Source organism: Neofelis nebulosa, chromosome 12 (assembly GCF_028018385.1).
Source record: "Neofelis nebulosa isolate mNeoNeb1 chromosome 12, mNeoNeb1.pri, whole genome shotgun sequence".
NCBI classification, from domain to species: Eukaryota; Metazoa; Chordata; class Mammalia; order Carnivora; family Felidae; genus Neofelis; species Neofelis nebulosa.
In genome coordinates, this window is record NC_080793.1 from 48164143 (window position 1) to 48183172 (window position 19030).

Genomic DNA, 19030 nt, shown 5'->3' on the forward strand with positions numbered 1-19030 from the left:
ACCATTTTTGAAAAGAATGAGAGAATGAAATAAGGAAAATCCACCAACTGTCTTGCAATGTACATCTATTACTTAGTGTGCCCAGTATTCAGTCCACATTTATCTCATAGCAGAGCTCCTCTTTTCCCAAGGGACCTACACGTTTTCTATTCTCAGCCCAGGTTTCAGGTGAAGTTAACAATCCCACCCCTTCTCATTTGATTAAAGGTCCGTTACATGATCCAGTGCAAACTCATCAGCAAGCTCCATCTCTGTAAGTACAGCGATCTATTTGGGGAAGGGCATATGACGCAAAAGAGATCACTGCAATTAAATCCCAGGGAACCGGGGGGAACTTTTAGGCTGGGGTTCTTGCTTGTATGAAAACCTACGTGAACCACATGGTAAGTTCCTCCCTGAGAATCAAGTTAACACAGGATAATAAAGAGCCACTAAAGATGTTATTAAAAGAGTTAATAATATACTCTTCCTTGTACAGATGGAGGAACTAGAGTTCAGAGAAGGGAAGTACCTTACACTTCCTTATGTGCAGTACTTTGTCATGAAAGAATTATGACTACAAGCATGGCTCCTAATTTCCAACTTCTTCCACTATGCCAGGCTGCCTTTATTGAACAATGCACTATGCTTACTAAAGCCATGAAAGATTTAGAAAAGAGATACCTATCATTTTATATTTCAACCAAAGCAATAGTTTTCTTGGAGAGAAGAACCCAAAAACTATTTCTACAGGATGCACCCCTTTTCCTCAATTATGCTCCTCCAAATTGGAAGCAGGATATGAGCCTCCAAGTTCATTTGGCCACTTAGCTTTCTGCTGAGGCTGCCCAAAGAGGAGCCAATTGTGCCCAAAGGGTAGTCTAAGAAATAAATTAAGTAAAATTACTCATTGAGATTGTTATTGCCAGAAACAGCACTTGTCCATTTGGCAGGTAATTTGTAGTAATGTTTAGTAATTGATAGCAATTTCTAGTAATTAAATGTTGAGCCATTTCTTCACTCAATATTGGTTTCACTTAGTGAACCCAGTACTAAGAAAAGGAATTAGTGTTTGATGGCCATATCTGCCATTTAAATGCTTTACTAAGCAGAGGAAGTAACAGAGTTAAGGAGGAAGTGGCTAATGTACAGGGTTGTAATGCCTAAGTGGTTTTGTATTAAAGTAAATATCATATCCCGTATTATATGATTAAGAAACATTGGGTTGATGAAAGAAAAAAATACATAACTGGAATGCATTGGACCTTTAACAGATATGAATTTACAGCTAATTTATTGCTTTTGGAGTTAACTCCAAACTCTCCATATTTTCTACAGGGATAAAAGAATTTAAATCTACTTAAAGGTTCTATGAATGACATTTGAGCACATTATGCTAATTGTCATCGTGATAACTTATGGACTAACAGATCAGAATGGAATTTCTCTTGCTAGAATGACATTTCCTTTGCAGTGCACTTTCATTTTAGATGATCAAGGAGTAAACTCCTAACAGGGCACCTGGCTGGCTCAGTGGGTTAAGAGTCCAACTCTTGATGTCAGCTCAGGTCAAGATCTCAGGGTTCTTGAGTTCGTCAATGTGTAGCTTGTTTGGGATTCTCTCTCTCTCCCTCTCTCTCTCTCTCTCTCTCTACTCCTCCCCCACATGCACGCATTCTCTCTCTCTCTCTCAAAATAAATAAATAAACTTTAAAAAAAGATAAACTTGTAACCAAGATTCTATCTATATCATATTGAATATTATACAATTGTTAAAGGGCTCTACATAATTACTGAATTGACAAAAATAAGCTCTGATTGACTTAAAATACCATAAATCTATTTCATATAAATGTATAAAACTTAAGAAATAAGTTTAAGTTGAGGGTTTGCAAGTATATACGTCACAAGGTACAAATTTTCAGCCAGGTGTTTTATTTTCTCTTTGAAGTGCTGACCACTCACTGGATCTACCTTCATCTCTGTTTCTATCTTCTTCCTTTTTTTTCCCCATTTCCCCCCTTTTTCCAGTCCAAATGACAACAGTAGCACCTCGTGCCATATTGTTTATTGTTGTTTCATGACCTACTGCTCAGAGTTGTTGTGGTTTTTTTCTTTAGCAAAAGCCCTTTGTATTCATACAGCTCTAATAATTTAAGTGCTGTAGTGTTCAACAATCTTGAGAAGTCCACAGGTCTCAGACAAGCAATTTTCAGTAGTCATTCCTTCTAAGTAAATAACGAAAAGTTTGCATATTAGTAATTTAAAATCCTAAATATTTCAAAGCGCACAGAGATGAAGAAATCACTAATTAATAGCAAATACCTGAATTACCCTCAATCGGTGATTATGGACAGCTATACAACTTTTTCTTCCAGACCCTTTTCATAATATGGGTATTTGTGGTCTGGGATGATTTTGAAAGACAACCAAGGGAAGGAAGTTTCTTTCCTAAGCCCTTGAACTCTTGAATCCTCCCGGGTTATTGATCTATTTAAATGCATACTGGCTGAGCTATCATCAAAATGTAATAACCTCTTTTGTCATTGAAACCAAGCAACTATATTTAGGACAGGAGAAATCCAGTTACATAACTGCCTTAAAAGGCTCTCTCTCTCTCTCTCTCTCTCTCTCTCTCTATATATATATATATATATATATATATATGATTAAAAATATGGTTAGCTCTACATAAAATTGTGAAATAAGGGAAGTTAGCTTCTAGTTTCTACCTACTTTATATCTCCTCTTTCACATCTCTCTTTCCTTTTCCTCCTGTAGCTCAGAGCATCTACAATGCTCCAATCCAGCTACCTCCCTCCCACATCATTCTCTTCCTCTAGCAACATCATGTATTCTGAAATAATTACTCTTTTCATCTTCACAGAAAATAATTTGGAAGGACAAAGTAATTCATTTTTGGTATGAATAGACATATCTTTTAAAAGGGTTTGCCTTTTCTGCCTATCTGGCCTCAGCCAGTCCCACTAGGTAAAGATTGAAGAGATGTTATGTTCTGGAACCCACATAACATAACGAATGAGCAGAGAACCCAGTTTACAGCAAAGCAGGTACAAACCCAAGCTTGTGACCATGGGATGAACTGGTCATGTAATATACAGCACCACCCGGAAACTGGTAAAACATCAGAACTGAAGTGTGAGCTTGAAAGCAACACTTCCTGAGGATGAAACACAATCCTCTAGACTATGGTATATCCATTGAATCAATAACATTTTATATGTTGCTGTGCCCCCCAAAGGAAGAATACACGGCTCTAGGAACCAAGAGCTGGAAGCACAAGTGGTCTCCATGAAACCATTCCCAGTAACCCACTTGGGTGTCTGCATTTCCTATATATTCAATTCTGGGCTCTGTAAGTTCAGAAGTCTTGGTCCCCAAAGGGGAAACACTTCTGCCACAGAAGATAGCAGAGTTCCCCCTGAATTATAAACTGTGACCACCATCTGGGATCAGTAGGCGAGAAGAGCAGGCATGGCCCTGGCAGGGATAACCAGGAGGACCATGACGATCAGGAGGAGACCAGGATGCTCTACACGATGGGAAGAGAAAGGACGTGTTTGACACCTAAGCTGGTTACCTCCGTACTCCTTTGCTGAAGAGTAAATGGGCGAGAGCAACAACCCTGGCCTGAGAAGAGTCTGATGACCAGGGGCTCAGAACCCTTTGCACCAGCAGAGATGCTAGTGGAGAGTAAGTGGAATATAATATGGATGGTGGAAGTAAGAAATGATGAGCATCGACTGCCCCCACCACCCTCCTGATTAGCTGCAGTGGTACTAGCTGTAGCCTCCCACTTCTTTCAAGTTTCTCCCATGAAGATCTATCTAGCAGAATCCTGAGAGAGCAGCTTCCAGAATTTTTATGAAGACAATCCAAGCAGGCGAGAGATGGACCATGGTGAACACTGATGTATTGCTCAAACTCCCCTTCAAAGGAGAACTTGTTCCCCACCAGCAGCTGGGAGTGCTGACAGCGGTCAGTCTTCAGCAGTCAGCCCTTTCAGGGGTTACCTCAGCTGCAAGAGCCTTCTTGGTGAAGGGGTTGCTCCTTCTCTAGGTAGCCTGCATCCAAAAGTAATCTATGAGGAACTCAAAGGTCAGGCTATTGGTCTAACTTGAAACAACTCTGAGGGCAATCCTAACTCCTGAACTTCTCATACCGTTGGAGAAATGAATAAAGTACCGCGCCAAAAATATCTGACGGGACTAAAACAAGCTCTGGTCTCTAGCTTAGAGACCCCTCTTCTGGGTTCTTCTTGCCCTGTTTGCCGCGAGTGCCCAAAACCCCCACAGATACGGAAGCTGACAACTATAAATTACCCTTCTCACTTGCATTCGGCGCTCAGATCTTTGGAGAAAAGGTCTCCTCTGAGCCCGCAGGTGTTAAATAAATCTCCGATCCACCAAGATCTCCGAGTGCCGCTTGGTTTTTCCGCCACCGCTCCAGCCTGGTTCCGTAACAATATTATCAACTGTGTTTGTCACTGAGCCTGCATCCTGACTCAGCTTATTTCTCCATCATACTTTCCCTCCTGAATTCTACAGGTGTTGATTGCAAGAGCACTCCTTAGTAAACATCCCATAAGCTAAACTCTGTTTCAGAGTTTGATTCCAAGCTGTGCACATGCCAATCAAAGTAGTTAATTTGCACAAGTATCCCAGTTGATGAAAATACATATAATTTATTTAGGCAATAAGGGTTTAGGTTAGAATCCCAATGTATTTCTCAAATCTTTTACAGGATATATAAACAGGTGACAAATCACTGACCAGCTCTTCAACCTTCTAAAATATTCTACCAGCTGACCAACATTCTCTTTATAGGCCTTACGTGCTTTTTTTCTAAGTTTAAGATATGTTCAGAGTAGGTTTAATTTCAATGTAGATGGCTATCATTTTGAATTATTTTTAAAAGGCTTTTCGGGGCGCCTAGGTGGCTCAGTCAGTGGAGCGTCCGACCTCGGCTCAGGTCATGACCTCACAGCTCGTGGGTTCGAGCCCCACGTCGAGCTCTGTGCTGACAGCTTACAGCCTGGAGCCTGCTTCAGATTCTGTGTCTCCCTCTCTCTCTGCCCCTAGCCCACTCGCATTCTGTCTCTGTCTCTCTCAAAAAAAATAAATAAACATTAAAAAAAATTTAAATAAAGGCTTTTCACTGTACTTCCCCAGCCCCAAAAAAGGGCAAGCCTTAACATGTCCTAATGCCACTAGGAGATGGAATATCATTTCTCAAATTTTGCTTTTGCACCGTTTAAGTAAAAGTTTAAGAGATTATCCAACTTTGTTGTAAAAAAAAAAAAAAAAAAATTCTTGCATTTACATTACATCCCAAGCACTTATCAACTCTGTTACTATTTGAGAAACAGCAGAAGCCAGTTAGTTAAAGATATATATTCTAGATTATGTCTCAGGCGTTGAAAACCAATGCCCTAACCTATTTCATTTCCCAAACCTTATTGTTGGATACATTTTGTTGTAATTAATGACTTTTCTATTTTACCTCTTTTTCATTTTAGGCACTTTTTGTTGAAGTAAAACATATAAAGAAAAATGCACTCATATAAACTGTGTGTTTCATCATATTCCACAGAGTAACACAATTTTAAAAGTATGACCCAGATAAGTAGAACATAATCAGTATGCAAGAAGCCCCTCTCATGCACTTTCCCAGTCACTACTTACTGTCTTCAAAGACAGTCACTATCTTTACATCATCAAGTAGTTTTGTCTATTCTGAATAGCTTGTAAAACAATCTTGTAGCATATGCTTTTTTGTATCTGGCCTCTTTTACTCAATACTCTGTTTCTGAAAGTTATCCATATTGTTAAATTTACCAGCACCTCAATCATTTTCATTACCATATAATATTTCCTTCTATGGACTGTCCATACATTTTTCTTATCTATTCTCATTTACACTTCTTTCAATTTTGCTGTCATTTCCATGAAATGATAGTCTTCACCACAACACCCGCGAGGTTTATTGTATGTAGTAGGCAGGCAATATTTATCCTTTACCGACTTGTTTTTAAGTATACGTCAATTTCTTGAAGGTGAGAACATACCACATAATAAAATAACTGACATAGACTATTTATTATTTTCATGGATTTCCTAAGTAATATAAATAAGATAGGTAATAATAACAACAACAACAACAACAACAAGAACAACATTTATTGAGCACTTATATGTGCCAGGCATTTTGCTAAATGTAATTTGTGTTTTAACTTGTTTAATTTTTATAGTAACCTGCTTTATAGATAACCAAACAGAGGCACAGAGAGATTACACAACAATATACCAAAGTCCACACAGCAATTAAATAGCAGTCAGGATTCCAACCCAGAAATCTAGATCTAGAGACTGAGCTCTTAATATCTTCACTGCGCTTTCTACATTAATGGATATTCTACATTGTACACCCTTTGTTGTACGTTGTGCATTCCAAATTAAGGCCTAGAGAGTTCAAGCAATTTTCCCACTGGGCTAGAAAATGGCGAAGATAGGGTATGAGTCAAAGCAGCCTGGTTACAACTCCTAGGCACCTGCTCTCTGCCACTCCCCTTGAACCATAGTGATACCCATAGTATTTATCATACATCCCAATGCATGATGAAAGAGCAACACATTTTATTGAATTACCGAGTAATTAAAAATGTATGTACTTAACATGGTGAAATGTACTTTAGAAAGATAGTATGAAGGAAGGAAAGAATAAGGAAAAGGGAAGGGAAGGAAACAATATTTTATATTGCACCCACGATGATTTAGGTCAGTGATGGCCAATAGGTTACAAAGCTTCAATCATTTGGCAGTTACTATCTGGAACTCTAAGATGAGGATTCCGAAGTCCCACTAAAGCCTAGGGAGGAAAGAATTATGGCTATAATTTAGAGGAATAGGGCCCAGGGAATCACATTAGCACATATTCCATGTGGATACCATGTTCTTATTAAGGATGATATACTAGAGACTTTCACAAATACTACTTCAAATAATTTACATAAATATCCTGAAAGGTAGATTTAATTATTCTCATTTTTCACACTTACGTGGTGAACATTGCATAATGCATAGAATTGTCAAATCACTGTGTTTTACACCTGAAATGAATACAATATTGTATGGCAACTATAAACATTTGTGAGGATACTGAATGGTAGATTTAATTATTCCCATTTTTCAGATAAAAAAATTAAATGAAGCCATTGAAGCCTTGGTCTTTTCTTAAAACATAATGATGGATTAAAGAAATAGACAAACCACTTCCTGACCCTAACTCATAGCCTTAGTCGGTGGCCAATCAGTTCAAATTCAGGCAGCTTCCAGAAAATCATGGAGAGAATCAAAATGAAAGGATTTGCTGCTTCTTCCCCTCCCAGAGGAAAGAAAGTTTTCCAGAAGGTAAACCTTGTCAGCTGGTTACAGGTGTTCTCACAAAGGACCATTGGTGTATGGTTTTAAGATAAAATAGCAGTGTTTTCCAGGTCAGATAGGTGTCCAGATTCAGGCACTTGATAAGTTTACAAACAATTTTCTGCCCATGCTCCATATGATTCTAGACCCAGAAGTACTGCTTAGTATCTATATAAAACACCTTCATTTTTTGTTCAATAGAGAGTCCACTATTCCGGAATAATTATCTCCTTGCCAGTTGCACAAATCTTAAGGAGGTAGTTTTTGCAAGAATGGAAAAACCTTTGTTCCCTACCACTATCCCTTAATACTCAGTAATCCTGAGCACCAGGAGTATAACAGAGCAATTAACTTCTGACAATGGTATAAATTTAGGCTTGTTAAAACAAGGATTATTAATATTCCCTCGGGTTATCACCCTGACCTAACTTACCCAACCATAAAGTACAATAAGACACAGACCTGTAATTTTGTGGCTCACATAAAATGCCCAAGGAAAGAGAGAAAAAAGAGAGAGAGGGAAACACATGAACATAGTATAACAGCCTAATAAAGTGAAATGCATTAATCATACTTTTTAAAGACCTGGGACTTTGCATTTTATTTTAAAACCAATAATTGCAACAATACTACAATGACTGTGATAACTTCTTACAGGCCATGATGACATTGTACTCATAACAGACTGGTCATTTAAATTCCAGAAGCCTCAGCTCTAGGCTTTATCTGCCTTTCTTTTTTTTTTATGACTTTCTATCAGCTTCTCTGATAGAAAAAAAAAATCCAAAAATATTTAATTGTGTCATTGCAATTTAGTGCCTCTATCTTGGAGGTAATGTTAAAGCTAAGGGACTGTGGTTCTCTTCCATGCATTTTTTTCTTAAGAAGCAAGATAAATCTGACAAGTAAAGCAGAGAAGTGAGAAATGGAGATGCATTGGAAAGAATTCCAGCTTTTGAGATTTGAGTTCAAAACTAAGCTTTGTCACTGAATAGTTGTAGGACTTCAGCAAATCTCAACTTCTCTGCACTTCTCTGTCTCCTCATATGTAAAATAGACAAGAGATGGGTGCTTGGGTGGTCAGCTGGTTAAGCATCAGACTCTTGATTTCTGCTCAGGTCATGATCTCATGGTTTGTGAGATCTAGCCCCACATCAGGCTCTGCGCTGAGTGGGGCACCTGCTTGTGATTCTCACTCTCTCGCTCTCTCTCTCTGCCACTCCCCCACTCGTGCATGCCCTCTCTCTGCCAAAATAAATAAATATACTTAAAAAAATAAAGATGGGGCGCCTGGGTGGCACAGTCGGTTAAGCGTCCGACTTCAGCCAGGTCACGATCTCGCGGTCCGTGAGTTCGAGCCCCGCGTCGGGCTCTGGGCTGATGGCTCGGAGCCTGGAGCCTGTTTCCGATTCTGTGTCTCCCTCTCTCTCTGCCCCTCCCCTGTTCATGCTCTGTCTCTCTCTGTCCCAAAAATAAATAAAAAAAAAATAAAAATAAAAATAAAAAAAATAAAGATAAGAACACCTGCACAATACGGTTTGTGTCTCTATCCCAGAGCACAACACATAGTGAGTACCTAATACATTCAAATAGTGGAGTAATTACATTAGGGGATCATATAAAGATATATTAGGCATCTGGCACATAGTAGGACCTGAATAAATCTGTGGCTGCTAAATCCATGATGTATCAATCATGACAGTTCACTAGTGCTGGGTGGTCAGCAATATTTTTGTGAGGCAACAAGTAGAGCTTTTTCATAAAGTCAAATCACACGTACAAAGAAAAACGAGGGGAAAGATCAGGTCAGAATCAATTGCTTGGTATATGTATTGCTATATACTAATTATTTAACTCATGGTTTTACCCCATTTAATTTTTTTTCTGTTTTCTCCCACTGCAGGATCAGACTGTTAATACATTTAATGAGGCAAAGAACCAGAGCAGTATATCTGAGCAATTAAATCCCCTTCATTCAGACAGTAATAAAACCTGCAATTGTCTCCTTTCTGCCTGGCAGAACAACTTCATAGTTTATTGAACAAGTGAGATTTTGATCCAGCTCTAAGTCCTCTCCTCAAAAGTCTCTGAACTTTGTCGTGCTCCTCTAACTCCCTAAATGGATTTTTTTAATGGAAAGGGTCGCAAATCGATATTATCAGGACATGTCCAGGTTCAGTACATTTTCCAGGCACAAGTGTTTTTTGCAACAATCCCGGTGAAACACACTTCTCTCACTTTCTGCTCCTCATCAAAATTTGCCTCCCACCCCCTTTTCTAAGTATGAAACAAGCAGAGTGCGTCCAGGGACAGCCGTGTTTTTACTCTATTGTAAATGTTGCATTCTTTATCAAGTCACCTCCCTTATCAGACCTTTGGACAAGAAAATTCTCAACTTCATTAAACATACTTCACCTGGCACGTGCGATCATAGAAGAATGGAGAATATGAACCGGCCTCCTTTCATTTTGAACTTTAACGTTTACCATCTATTGGCACCAAGTAATGCCTTTTGGAGTCATACACACATAAAGGGGGTCAGGAGAACTGCAAAGGGAAGCTCACGAGAGTGCCACACAGTGAATAAAAGTTCAGAAGTCCGGTTAATGGAGCCGGAATTCTGCTTCCAATTAAAGAGGTTGAAAGAAGGATTTTGCAGTCTTTGAGTAAGAAATGTTTCAGAAAATGGTGACAAGTTACCCAAGTTCTCTGGGCACATGATAAAAGGAAACAGGTACAAAGGGCAGAATAAAGGACTTGGTAAACTTGTTAACAAGAAAATGGGTTCTATGGTTACTTGTAAGTGAATGAGGTTCTTATCTGTCTCAGGGATTTGAGCAGATGCGTATAGTCTATTGCCTTCTTAGGACACTTCTGAATCCTGTGGATACAGCATCAGGGAGGAGAAGACTAAGCATGAGAAGAAAAGGGGGAAAAAGAGAAAGGGAAAAAAAAGAAACAGTGGAGGAGCAAAAGGAGAAAAAAAAAGAGAAGAAACCGAATCAAGATTACTCTGCATTTTAAAAAAATTGCCTCCTCCTGTGGCACAATGAGATAGCAAAACCACATGTAACCATCAAACTCTTTCCCTCTCTCTGAGCCATTGGCTGAAGCCATATTGTTCTCTGTGAGCAAGGCATCTTAGCTATCCCATCTCAGTCCAATTATAGTAAATGTTTCAGGTCCCCCCCGCAAAAGCAAGCGGCCCAACTCACTGTGCTATAAAACACCATACGCTAACAAGAAAATGGAATTCATCATCACTTCTCAAGTTGAAAAGAGCTTGTGGCACAGAAAATTATATGAACATTAAAAAACACACACGCAAACAGCACATTTACACATGCATCTATTAATATCAATTCTGGACAGAGGATACGCCTCTAGAAAGCAGAAGTGCCTGAAATTACCAATCAAAACGTAGCATCATGGAAACCTCTCTCCCTTTCTAAAGATAAACAAACAATTCAATACCAGCTTCATAATGACCACATATTTTCAGCCACAGCAGGTTGCTGCCTAGTCCCCGCAGGAAAATGACAAATGAATGCTGTTTAATATTTTGCTTGAACAGTTTTTTCTTCCAGAAAACTATTTGCAATATGATAATGAGAAGAGCTTCTCTGCAGAGAGGAGCATTTTGTAAGGATGACTACCTTTCTAGGGCATATCATCTGATACACGCTTTGTTTATCCAGAGCGAATTCAGTGGTTAAAATGATTAATTGAACCCATTTTGTGTTACTCATACTAGCTCTTGCAAAGGAGGTGATTGCTATTTTTTTCTTAGTGACTCATACAAAGACGCCAGCAGTACACTGGCAATAACAAAATGACATTTCTAAATTTAGCAGTTCATAAATCTTATAAGATGCCAACCACATCCAGTCTGCCCTCCCCCGTGCCCGTCTTCCAGTACTTGTATTCATATGTGCAAAAGACCTAATGTGTATGGAGACAAGACAGAGACTTCCTCAGGGCACAGTTCTCTGCTCCTCCCTCAGTACTTACCAACACCTCTGTGCACTCTGGTCGGAGCAATGTGTATATTTCCCAAATGATAGCTTTTATTATCTCATTAAGATGCTAAATTTGTCTGGTAAAAACATATACAGAATGTGTGCGTGTTTCCAAAAGAGTCCAATTCAATGAGTTATTTTCAAGGGACACTGTGAAAATGAGTAAATTTTCTCCTGTCCTCCTATGTTATCTGTTCCACGACATGAAATATGCAGTAACTTCACAGCCTCAGGAAATGAAAAATTTTTTGCCTCTATCATTTTCTGTGGTTTGCACAAGACACTAACCAAATGTATTGTGCCCTCCTGATGTCTTTTGCCCATTGTTCTAAGACTTCAGGGCTACTATTGCCCTCCATATTTTACCAACATATGACTCACACAGATAGTGTACAAAAAAGAAAATATGAGAGAATTAGGGTTAGTGCACTGAACATTTACTTGGCTGAAAATAAAGGTTTCTGAGCAAAGTGACATGCTGGTATTGCTTTAAAAAATAGCTAATTTTAATCCCTCCCTCACACAACCTCTTCATCACGGAGATCTTCCCATCATTGAATCAAAGAGTCCACAGTAATATTTTCCATCGACTTGAAATGACTTCTACAAATGGGGAGTATGTCATAAACTGTTGCTTCTCCTCTATTTTTCTTCATACCTCCTGTTAAAAATACATCCTTCTTCAGGTCCATGACAACAATAAAATTGTCATTTAACAGTACATGCAATCAGCAGATGTGAGATGAGTGTATCAAAAGCCCAAAATCAACAAGAAAGTTCTTTACAAGATACTAGCCTCTCAGTAGACAAGATGAGGTGCAGAAACACGCAAATCACAAGAAATTCAAAACTTTATTTCAAGTAGGGAATGCACATTTTGTGATTGTATGGAAGGGTGGGTATTTCCAAACAACCTTTCCCCATTCACATTTTCTTTCTGTCTCTTTGTTAGTATTATGGTTCTACAATTCTTCTTCTAGTTTACCTACTCCTAATTTCTCCTGTTCCAAACACTTTTTACTGTTACAGCTCTTAGAATGAAGCCAGCTGGATTAATTTTCTTCAATAGTGACTATATTCATTTCATGGATACACAATAAATTTAGAGAAGGTTTCCTGAATGAACGAATGAATAAATAAATAAATAAATCCCTCTAGAGTACGTAGTCCCTTATATTGGAAAATATACATATCTAAGATATAAAATTTTGGTTGATGGAAGTGACTAGATTAATCAAAACTTTCATCTCTTTTTGATATGTTCTACATCTGCATTGGTAGAATTGTCCTTAAGACAAGGGATTCTCAGTTACTCGTTCTTTTTGTTTTGCCTGATGTGTTTAGTGTTTCTATTACACCAAACAGAAAATTTTATGTTTTAGAGCTGAATAAACAGTTCTTGACCTCAAGTATCTGAGATAATAAATTTCAAAGACCCAGGGTGTGACATATTATGCCTGGTAACTGACTCAAATAAGTATCCCCATGAAAAGAATGTAAACTCCATTGAATGCCTTTGCCTCTTCATCAGTAAGGCATCTGGAAAACTGAATCTACAATAATAATAATAATAACAATAATAATAATAATAATAATAATAATATAGGCAGCTGAAACAAGTGCCCCCTTTGGTTTAAGAAAATACAATAATCAGCTTTCCAATTGAGTGAAAGATATTGGTTACTCCTTGGTTGGGAAGTAATGAGTCAGATTTTATTTCTACAAAAAAATCACATGATTTCCAGGCTCCTTCCTGAAGATCTACAGGCGATAAACAAAATTTTCAATTAGTTTTGATGATGGATAAGTCCACACTCTATGTTTAAGACGATTGTTTTGCTAAAGTTTGCTACTGATAAAATTAGAACTACTTCTCTCTACTCAAATTTTCAAACATGAAAAAAATGGAATGTTACCCTGAATTTTTCTGTTGTTCTTACATCTGAAAATGTACATATATGTCCTATTTTTTTCATGTTTTCCATTTTACTTATTTTAGAGAGGGGGCGAGAGAGGGAGAGAGAGAGAGAGAGAGGGAGAGAGAGGGAAAGAGAGAGAATCTCAAGCAAGTTCCATGCTCAGCACAGAGCCTGACATGGGGCTCAATCCCACAACCCTGGGATCATGACCTGAGCTGAAACTAAGAGTCAGACAGTCAACCAACTGAGCCACCCAGGGCCCCACATATGTCTTATTTTTAAATGAATTTTAGATATTGATGGATCATTTAGAATCTAGGAACCATGGATCAGGTTCCTTTATAACAACTGGTTCACCTACCTTGATCTCAAAGCAATTTACCAAATAATGGGTTGGATGTGTAGTTTTTTTTTCTTTCTTTCTTTCTTTCTTTCTTTCTTTCTTTCTTTCTTTCTTTCTTTCTTTCTTTCTTTCTTTCTTTCCTTTTCTTTTCTTTCTTCCTTTCCTTTCCTTTCCTTTCCTTTCCTTTCCTTTCCTTTCCTTTCCTTTTTCTGTTTATAGTCTATGGTGGTTCCTGCTGTGAAATAGTAATTTGGCTTTTCATTAACCAGTTACAAAAATCCTTCCTACTTCCTTCCCATATACTCTCCCTGAGAGAGAAAAAATGTTGGCTATATGCTAGAGATATACAGGATTGTCAGCAAAATATCCATATGGTCTGTTTGTCGGTATAGAACTTTAAAAGGGGGGGGGCAAGTTTTTATTAAAGACATCTTTGTATAAAGATGGTAATCTATTAGCTCTGTGTGTGGGAGGTAAGGGGAAGGAAGCACTGACTCAGGTCTCAGGTGTTGAAGAAAAGCCAATGTCACAGGAAACAATGATATGACAAACTGGCCTACATTGATTAAGTTGGGCTATTTTCACAGCTAACTTTAGTAAATTCAGGGTGGCAGAAAAACTAAGCTGTCAGTCCAATTCTACCCTCTGTCCCCAGATATCACATTTGGCTGTAGAATTCCAGAAAAAGCAGATGCTCACTCTGCCCCTGATACAAAGTCACTATTTACTGGCATCAGTGCAATTTATTTAGGCTACTCCAATCCCTTTGGACTCAAAGCTATCAGAATAAACGAGGAAATAGACAGACATGGCTTGTCATGACCAAACTCCTCAATAAATGGGAAGGCACAATGCCTTCTACCTAAACAGATGTTGCAAAACAAATGTGTGAAACCAGTGTAATTTTGTTTTCCCTTTTTCACTACCCCTGGTGGAGCTTCCTGTGACACAGAAATTCTAAACCTACACTGGGCAAAAAATTGGTACTTTGATCCACTATAGTTATAATGTATGTCACAGAATTTTCTTCCTCTTAAATAAGTTACAGGTATTTCTTTGTTAAAAAAAAAAAAAAAGTAAACCTGAGATAATTAAAAAGCAGCTGAATGAGGTACTCAAACCCTAATCTCTTTCCTTTATAAGAAATGGGACCAAGCAAGCCATCATTAAATTAACCATAGAGAAGCAAAAGAGACGAAAGCTCATAATACTAAAAAATAATACTATTCAACTTCGTGCCAGGATCTAGGCAGCCAGAGTGAGAATTTAGTTCATAGCATATCCCTGCCCTGTGTTGTAAAGCAGTGACTACATGGTACTATGAGGGAAGCAGGGAAATGATAATGCTTCTTATTAATAAAAAATAGACCTAGAAGAGACTTTAGAAATGATCTAGAACAACATCTGATCCTGACAATAAACAGACTGGGAGAGCGGGAAGTTAGTGATCTGCCTATTGGCAAACATTTCCTTAGAAACAGAGCTATGGTTGAAGGTTAAGACTTGAAAGGGTAAAGGCTCTGGAGCCAGATGAAACTCTGTTTAAATACCACCTATGCCTTGAGGAAAGTCACTTAAATTCTTGAGCATAAATCCTCTTCCTGTAACACAGAGTTATTTATTAACACCTACATTTGAAACCTCAAAAGTTAAAAGGATAAAATGGGATGATCCAGTCCACAGATTATCAAATTACAATATGAAAAAAAATGGATCCTCAAATTACAATATGAAAAAAAAAAAAAAACGGATCAGAGCTGAGAAAAGTGAACTCATCTCCTCATCCAGAAAGGGCCTGACCAGAGTTACCAATCACATCTAAAGATGGGAGCAATTCTTCAGGTCTGGACTGGTCTGTGCAAAGGCATGGAAAAAGAAGAGACTTAAACAATTGTTGGCCATGACATTTCATGCAAGGTCCAGGAAAAGAATACCTTGTGAGGTTCAGCTGAAGATTTGATCCTCTGGACAAATAAAACACATGCTATAGAAATGGACACATTAGATCCTGAAAGCCTGATGTTGTCAGCATTTAAATTTTATAAGCAATCTCTCCTTTTCTGTTAGGTACCAAACAAACTTCTGTAGTAGTCTGAGTACTTAGAAGAATATCTGAGTACTTAGAAAAATATCCCATAGCACAGGCTTCCCATAGTAGTTTGGTTTGAAAAATTAATAAATTTATACATTATATTCATGAGAACTTTGCTAGTATGAGTCATCATCCCTGAATCTGATCAAACTGGAAACCTTAATGAAAATTCCTTTTTGAGCCCATAAGGGTTAAAGACAAGCCTTTGGCTGTGAATACACAACATTCAAGGTTAATCTCTATGTTTCCATAGCCTGCTAGCATTTCCCAGATGACTCCATTCTGAATTTTCATTTACCATATAGCTTTCTTATTTAATAACCATTTTAAAAAACTGTTGTTGGAATGATTAAGAATATATTATCTTTAAAACATACAGTGCAAAGGTTTGGAATATAATAAGTCTCAATAAATGTTCCCTCTCATTACATTTTTAATCCAATGCACTTTCTTCTATATCGCTCTTATTCCAAGCATGAGCTCCATATGTATAATTAATCCAAACTAATGGACATTTTCTGATTTTGAAAGAGATCTAAAAACTAATTCATTTTCCAACATAAAATAACCAGTACATTCAATGTATCAGACATAATGCCATCTGTTGAAGATTTCAGTAAAAAGCAGGATGCTTCTCTGATCTGAAAACACTTACTCCCTCTCTAGTCTCTGAATTAGAGTACTGTGTGATTATTGCAATAATACAAGCAGCACTGTTGTGTGAGATTGGATGTAAGAGTAGAGCCTCATCTAGCCTCGGAGAAGAGGGAGAGCTTCTTAGAGGAGGCAGTGATTTAAATTTTTATAATAAACAACAGTAAGATCTGGGGGAAAATGGAGCAGGAGAAAAAAAGAGGCTAAGAGTAAAGAAGTGATAATATGAGCAAAGACCCAGAGGTGAGAAAGAGTACATAGTGCTCAGGGCATTTAAAATTATTTAGAAAGATTTGAGAAGTGGCTATTTACCCTGAGATAATATAAGCCATTCATTAAAGGGTTTTGAAGCACCACAGTAATACTGTGAGTTTTCTTTTTAAAAAACAAACCCTTGGGGTGCCTGGGTGGCTCGGTCGGTTAAGCATCTGACTTCCGCTCAGGTCAAGATCTCACGGTCTGTGGGTTCAAGCCCCACCCACATCGGGCTCTGTGCTGACAGCTCAGGGCCTGGAGCCTGCTTCCGATTCTGTGACTCCCTCTCCCTCTGCCCCTCCCCTGCTCAGGCTCTGGCTCTCCCTCTCTCTCAAAAATAAATAAACATTAAAAAAATTTTAAGAAAACAACAACAACAAACCCTCTAGCTGCCGTCTGCATACTTGAATAGGAAAAGTAATGCTTGAGACAAGGAAACTAGTTAGTAATTCATTGTATAATCAAAAAAGGAGATGATGCATTGAAGACATGCCACAGAGTATGGAAGCATGTGGCCTGATTTGGTAAGTATTTAGTTGGTAGAACCTCTAGCACTTGGTAGGTTTGGGGTTATGAGATGAAACAGGATAACTTCTGGGATTGTTGTTCAGGCAATTGATTGGCTGACTTTTCTCTCCATTAACATGAGGAGCAGAATAGAAAGAGGGAAAGTAGAAGTAGGGGAAGAATACAGGTAACAGGTCAGCATGTGTTATGTTGTATTTGAGAGCCCTACAGATCATCAACAGTCAAGCTGACGAGGAGAAATGACTACGCTAAAGATTTTTTAGTTATCAGCATATAATAATGTGGGTTTGCATGAACTCATTCACAGAATATGTATAATGAGGAGATTATATACATATCTCCTGGATATTTAGTTAAATAAACAAGTAGACAAGAAATATATTCACAGGGGCATAGAAATGTGTGCCTGTCTGCCATCACTGACATGTCATTGGCAAAAGATGTGGCATCACTGGTGTCATGATTTAGTTCTTATACATAAGGAAGCCTGCTTAAATCCATTTGAGACAAGAAATAATTTAAGATTACCAATGGCATGTGCAATAAGCAGAATAATACCTCCCCTCAAAATCCTAACCCCTAGCACCTGTGAATATATTACCTTACAAGACAAAAGGGACTTTGCAGATACGGTTAAGACTAGGGACCTTGAAATGGGGAGATTTTTCCTGGATTATTCGGCTCAGTGCAATCTAAACACGTGAGCTTTAAAAGTGGAAAAACTTTCCAAACTGTGGTCATCAAAAGATAGGTGATGATGAGTAAAGCAAGGTCAAAAAATGTGACATGAAGACTCAACCCACGGTTCCTGACTTCAAAGATAGAAGAATGTAGTCACGAACCAACAAATGTTGCGTGCCCTCCAGAAGCTGGGAAAAGCAAGAAAACAGAGACCTTCCTAGTGCCTCCAGAAAGGAACATAGCCTGGATAACATGTTGATTTTAACCCTGCAAGACCCATATCAGACTTCTAACATTGAGACTCCTATGAATAAGCTTAATAATAAACTTCTGTCAACCAAGTTCTGTTTAACAGTACGAAAGAGGTAAAAATCTGGCTAACCTTGGGACTGTTAAAATCACAATATAAAAACAATGTTGAGGAGTAACAATGTTTTTCAGCTGTATTTTTTTTCACACATAGAAAATCTGGACCCAAAGAAAAAAATAATAATTGTGAAGGGCTTTGCTACACAAAGTTAATTTTCTGAAGACAACTTGAGAAGTAAAATATCCCTAATGGTATGGAAAGGACCTGTAATATGAATAAATGATTTCATGCAGATAATTCCAATGATCAATGCAGAACAGGGACTACTTTGCTAACTATTAATTTAGATACTGTTGCCAATATTGATTCACATAATTTGCGTTCCACCAATTGTTCAAGAAGTAATCTGTTCTCTTTTTAAGGTTCTCCTTTCTCCCATTTCATATCAACGAGTGCCAGAGTTTTCAGGTGCGTTTTTGAGAAAACTTTGAATGTCCATTTTACCTTTTTAGTGAAGACTGTATCATATTTATTATTCTCAAGTGCTGTAGTCATCCAAATGCTTAGGGTAGATTCATTTTTGTCCGTGATTTCTATCACATATACAGAGCCACTTTTTTCAGAATAACTAATCTTCTGTTTTCTTCCACTCTACATTCTTCATAAGGCATATTTCCATTGGTTGTAATGTTTTCATGTTATTGTTATCTCCTGACTACAAAAATGAAATTACGTGCCAATGGAGCAAACTTTTCACTCTGCACATAAAAGTTAATGGCTTTTAGAACTCCAAGCGTTTCAATCAGAT